We start from the raw sequence: 6648 nt of genomic DNA, 5'->3' as shown, positions 1-6648 counted from the left end.
GAGTATGAGTTTCGAGTATGATGACAGTATAATTCACAAGTTTAGAAACAAATGTTGCAAATAAATGAATCAGGTAAACGAAAACAAGTATAATACATAAGTGTTACAAATTTGCACTTCATTGATATATATAAAAAAGAGAATAAAAAAAAAAAAATTATTGTACTAAATACAAGCTTGTTCGTGCACTAGTTTGCTGTCCATTACAAACATTTAAGTTGGTATAGTGATTCACTCTTGAATAATTAAAAATAGATACAAAGTATAAAAAATATATAATAATAAAGCTAAGTGGTTTAGATTAGGTAGTGGGGAGGTTTGAAGATAAACCTAGTGGTAGGCGGGAAAATAGAAATTTTAATTTATATTTTTTTCCTACCATCGTACCATTTTTTTCTCCGTTTTACCACCTCACTAATATTTTTTTTTAAAAAAAAATAAATAAAACAAAAAATAATTTATTGTAAAAAAAAAAAAAAAGTACAATGTTCATCATCGTTATCATTTACAACACCGGAGATGGAACCTTCTTAATTCCTTACCTTAGTTTTCTTCAACGTCGCGAAATCATCGTTAAAAAAATGACCAACAAACGAAGCACATAATCAGCAATGCTTTCGTTGTAGAATTATTACTGCTACTATTAGCAATTGCGACTTCTGCGTGCTAAAATAGCGGTTGCATGCTCTTGAACAACCTTCCATGCGCAGGTAACGTGGTGAATTTCAGTAAGGGTGGCTCCGACAGCGAAACGTATCATAAAAGTGCCATCAACAAGAGAATGAGTCATGTAAATACGGCCAGCCGAGTTGATGGACTCGAGTAACTCGGTGTTGATCTTATTCAAAGTTTCCTCTTCTAGGAATTTCTGTCCAGAACACTGAATGACAGCTGAAGCCGAAAGGCGGAAGCAAACCAAGGCGAAACTCCTAGGGACAACGATCTCGAACCTCTTATCCTTGTTGACTAGCTGCTCAAAGTATATGGCCATGTCGACGTGGCTGCGAAGGAAGTTACGGAGGTAATCGACTCCGTAACTTCGAATAACCATCCACATCTTGAGGGACCGGAACCGGCGGCTAAGTGTTAGCTGCCAATCTTTGTAGTCGACGACTTGTTGGGTGTCTGTAGCCTTGTTTTTCAGGTACTCAGGATTGGTTGATAAACAACGTACAAGAGAGTTAGGGTCTTTGACAAACAGACAGCAGCAATCTAGTGTTGTGAGGAACCATTTGTGTGCATTGAAGCTGAATGAATTGGCCTTTTCGACTCCGTCGATCATGTGACGGAGTTCGGGGCAGATGCAAGCGTTACCGGCATAGGCAGCGTCTACGTGGACCCACATGTTGTACTCCTTTGCTATGTCGCAAAGGGGTCCAACGGGGTCCACAGCGGCTGTTGAGGTGGTCCCCACGGTGGCTACTAGGAAGAGTGGGATCAAGCCGGCGTTGATATCGGCTTCAATAGTGGCTCGTAAGGATTCTGGCCGGAGTGAAAAGGCGTGTGCCTTGGAGGTTTTGATAGTGCGGAAGTTCTTAGGAGAAATCCCGGCGATTTTGGCTGACTTGAAGAATGAGCAATGAGTTTGATCGGAGCCGTAAACGACGAGTTTGTTGATGTTGTCACGTCCAATTTTGTCTAAGAGGGCATCGCGAGCAGCGGTGATGGTGGTTAAGATGGCTTCACAGGTTGTCCCCATCATAACACCACCGCCGCCGCTAGCAAAAGTAAAGGTTTTTGGTAAGCTAAGCATGTTAGCTAACCAATCCATAACAATACTTTCGAGTTCAGTGGAAGCAGGAGATGATATCCAATTGAATCCAACAACATTGAATCCTGCAGCTAAAGTCTCTCCTAGTAAACCAGCTGTGCTGCCACTACTTGGGAAATATGCGAAATAATTCGGGCTTTGCCAGTGTGTTAGCCCCGGGACGATATCGGTTTGGATATCCTTAAGGATAGTTTCCATGGACTCAGGGTTGTACGGGGCTGATTCTGGTAGCCTCTTGCGAAGGTACCCGGCCTCGACTTGGCTCCTAACCGGGTACTTCTCGATACTCTTGTAGTACTCAGCGAGAAAATCAATGACCATGTATCCTTGTCTCCTGAACTCCTCAGGGTCTAAGGGGTTGTTGTTGTGGTTGTTGTTCATGAAGGGGGTAGATTCCTGTTTGAGGTCAAGTGAACCCATTGCTTTTTTTTTGTTGGGTAATGAGAAGCGGAGAATGAACAAAGGATTTAAGTTTCCAACTTTCCGAAAGAAAGGGTGAATGAGAGAATTAAGGAACCAATAAAAGAAATGAAAGATGTACAAATAAAGGTATGAATGATTGCCTAAATAAGGATAACGATAAGAATTAAGCAGTAGTATTGGTAGTAGTAGTAACGTTGTAGTTATGGAAAATGATTGAAATGGAGAAGATAATATGAAGCAAAGAAAGAATTGGAAAATGTTGAGTGATTTAGGTGAAGGAGAAAAAAGAGGAATATATAGGGAGGAGAATTAGTGGAGGGGGATGGTGAGATACAAGGAAGGGAAATTCATGCATTCACATATGGTGGATTAAGAGAAAACACGTTAAAAATATAGAAAAAGACTAAAAAGACCCTTCAAAAAAGTGATAGTAGGTGAGGATTTGGTCTTTCAAAGAATGGGAGAACTTGCGGGGTAGGTGAATGCCTTACCAAGAGACAAAAGTGGGGGTTGGTTTCTCTCATACATGTACATGTATGCTCTCTCATCTCTAGTCTAGTTGCCTTCTAAATTTATTGTAAAAAAAAAAAAAAATTATAAGTTTTGTTTTTTTTTTTTTTTTTTTTTTTTCAATTTTTTCTTATTGCTAATCCAACTATTGTAATGACCTCATGATGATTACAAATCACGCACCTTTTTTTTTCTTGGGGGGTAATTAAAGTGAAAGTAATTTTAGAAAGTGGTCAAGTTCAATAAATATCATACTACTAACTTACTAAGTAGTGAGATTGTTTTTTTTGTTTTTTTTGTTTTTGTTTTTGTTTTTGTTTTTTTTTTTTTTTAAGACAACCAATTAAGTAGTGAGATCAATATTTTGTTCACATCACTTGTGTAACTTGATCCCTTTGTCACAAAACGTTTTCTGTTATTTGGATTATGAGATGTTGAATATGCATATTAGCCACACCCATTATTAAAAACCATAGAACCAATGGATAAATTTAATATTTATTAATGATGAACCTTAGAACCATAAAACGTTTTCTGTTATTTATTAATGATATACATTGAGCCTAGCTTACAAAATTAATATTTTGTAAAACAAATTTCATAAACCTGAGATAAAAGAAAATGAAACATTAGAATTAAAAAACCTTTCCTCATGAGGGAAATTCCTAATGTACTACTTCCTTTATTTTGCTAAGTGTTATTCTTTGTAGTTATCCAAAGCAAGGAAATATTTATGGGACCATACTTTTGTATTAAAGAGGAGAGAGAAAAGAGTGGGAGATTTCACAAAGTGGTATTGTGGATGATGAAAAAAGAATAAGATTTGTCATAAAAGGAATAAAACAAAAGTGAATAGAGCTTAGAAAAATGGATGAAAACAGAAAGTGAGTAAACCTTAAAAAATCAAAGGGAGTAGAAGATAGAATGAAAAATAGGTTAAAGTGATTACAAGAATTAATATTTATACGATGTATGTATTATGTGACCTACATTATCGATCCAATCTTCTATGCATGCAATTTGCCTCCTGTATATCATTTATTAAGGTGATGACTTAAATATGGTGAAATATTACCTAGAAGAATAGGTCTTTAGGCTATGTTCTATCTAAATAATGTAATTCACTATAATAATGTTGTTGAATAAAAAATGTGTAGTGGTAAATGTAAATTGATTTTGAAATATACGAAGACCATTTTCTAATTATTCATATCAATAGTGATGAGAGTTGTTACAGATACGGGCTTGGGATATATCCGTTATTAAGAGAGAGAATTTCTCTCGCAAGTTTAAGGAGGCTCGATTTCAAAACTATATGGTAATAGGTCGTTGGAATAGTCATTAGCCTTATAAAATTTTTGACCTTCTTCTTTCATCAATAAAGGACACATACAATGAGTTATTTAGGATAACAATGATTTTGCATCCCTAATCTTAATTGAAAAACTTTTATTTATTTCTTTGCAAAGTGAAATGATCCCAATAAATGAATTTCATTTGTTATCACTCCCATTAGTATGTGACGTCTCTTTTTAATTTAAGAGGATGTGATATTTCATGAGGTCAGGGTGCATTTTCACATTTTTTGTCACATAGACTCACTTTAATTTTGCCCAAAGTACATTAAAACTATTAAAGGTCTCAACTGTGAGCTTGATTTTGATACCACGTTATTGAGTGTAGGCAAGCTAAGGGTCGCACCCATAATTGAGAAAAGTAAGTCAATTTCATAAGTCCAAAAAAGCTCATCCCAAAACAATATCGAAATAGGATGAGTAGCCCTATAGCCTTATAAAATATTTAACTTTTTTTTCTTTGGTCAATGTAGGACAAGGGTTAAACAATGGTACCATGTTAAATTCGGCCTGAGCCTCACTCATGCCTCACTCATTACCAAGAGAGAGTTTATTTTGCCGCTTCAAGGAGGTACTATCCCAAAACTAAATATAAAAGCTAAGGAGTAGCCTCTTAGCCTTTTTCTTTTTTCATCATGCGAGACATTCACATATATTAGTTGGTAAGGCTGCGCTACAATTATTGCAAATGGTAGCGAGGTAAATAGAGGTGTAGACAAAATTTGTTTTAATAATCTTTAAATTAAAAACACCTGCTTAAAGCATATCCATCTATACACACTTACAGTGTATATGTTATTACTCCCTCAATTTTGTAATAATCGCAGCACTAGCTTTTCATTTACATATGTTTCATAATAATTGCAACACTTCCTTATTTGCTAGGAAAAATACACTTCATTAATCCTAACTATGACCGATTTACCTCTAATAATCCCAACACAGGTTTGGGGTCAGTTTACCACTAGTAATCCTAACCGGTCGTCAACATAATATAACAGGTTGGTTTGATATGTGGTATTTGTGAGTAATTAAAAAAAGAAAAAAAAATAAAAACTGAAAAATAAAAATAACCCTCTCCACCCTTCTAGCCACCCCTTCCCCTAGCCCAGCCGAAATCCGCAACCACCTCACCTTAAACCCCCCCCCCCCCCCCCTTGCACCCCATCAAAAATAATCACCTTCCCCAGCCCCACCCCCAAAACTGCCCCTCCCTTCCCCTATCCGCGAAATCGCCTTATACCAACCCCTTTGCCATTCGCGAAACCATCACCATCCCACCTTGCCCCTAAGCGAAACCACCCCCTCACACCTTGCCCCCTCGCAAAACCACCCCCCTCCCACCCCATGCCCTTGCAAAACCTTTTCCTCTATCCTAAACCCCTGCCAACCACCGGTAAAAAGAGTTGGAATCGGGCTATGGGAATGGATGGGGCCGGATTCGAAGGTCGGGGAGGGAATGCAGCTGAATTCAGAGGAAGATGAAGGTAGAGGACTGAAATCGGGGGAGGGGAGGGAAAAGGGGGGCCGGAATGTGACGGTTACCAGAGAGGAGGGTGGTTGGGAAGAGGGTTTCCTTTTGTTTTTTCTTTGTTTTTGTAGACCAATAGAAACGTGACGCATGTAATTAAAAAAAAAAAAATTAACCTGCTTATCAGGTTACCGGTCATCGTGGACTATTAGAGGCAAACTGACCCCATAGTTAGAATTATTAAAAAAAAAAATAAACCTTAATTGAGATTATTAGAAGTAAATCGCTCATAGTTGAGATTTTTAAAGTGTATTTCTCCGATTTACTAAGGGTCCACTTATATTTTATCATTTCTCTCTCCTACCTACTTCACTTATACTATTTTTTTTATTTTTTTTATTTTTAATTATTATGTATCTCTTTTATTAACAATTAAATATACCTCTATTAAATTTGATTTAAGTATATTATTAAATTCTTTTTAAAATTATGTGCAAAACCTAATGTTACAATTATTACGAAATGGAGGAATATCATTCTCTAACAACGATGATAGTTTATTGATTATCATTAGGACAACGTGATTCTCATTTCTATAACGTGTTTCTCATTTCTATAAATACCACTTTGTATAATTTGTGGTGAGAAATAGGGATTGTGTTTTACTCCACTCACTATGCTTTATACGAGTAGATTATCCCAACAATATTCGTGATCATTGGGTATTTAGCCTTCTTTCGTCTTTGATATTTTCTTTATCAGAACTTCTCGACACATCATTTGTATCACTTAGCTTGCACAGTGGGGATCATGACCAATTATATCAACACAAAGGCATACCAATCAATTTCCTCCGATCCAATAATATATACGAGTAGTTGCACATTTTGCCTTTTCACAATTCTACAATATTTATATTATTATGAAAACTCATACGAAAACATACTAACGCCATGTGTTACCCGAATTTATTATTTAGTGCCACATGTGCGCCATGTGTCATTCTATGCATATCATCCTTTTCTCACTGCATTGAATTATTGTAGTAACTAGGTTAGAACCCGTGCGATGCACGGTTTATATAAAGCCTATTTTTATTTTGTACATTTAAAAAATAA

The 6648-nt window shown here is 36.5% G+C and overlaps 1 pseudogene; it reads right to left on the bottom strand.

The window, feature by feature from the left end:
* Window positions 1-438: 438 nt before the first annotated feature.
* On the bottom strand, window positions 439-2431 carry LOC145587616 (L-tyrosine/L-DOPA decarboxylase 2 pseudogene; annotated as a pseudogene).
* Window positions 2432-6648: the final 4217 nt, after the last annotated feature.

This window comes from Chenopodium album, chromosome 17, assembly GCF_948465745.1.
Source record: "Chenopodium album chromosome 17, dcCheAlbu1.1, whole genome shotgun sequence".
Classification (NCBI taxonomy): Eukaryota; Viridiplantae; Streptophyta; class Magnoliopsida; order Caryophyllales; family Amaranthaceae; genus Chenopodium; species Chenopodium album.
The sequence above is the reverse complement of the archived record's forward strand: the minus strand, read 5'-3'. Positions and strand labels throughout refer to the sequence as shown.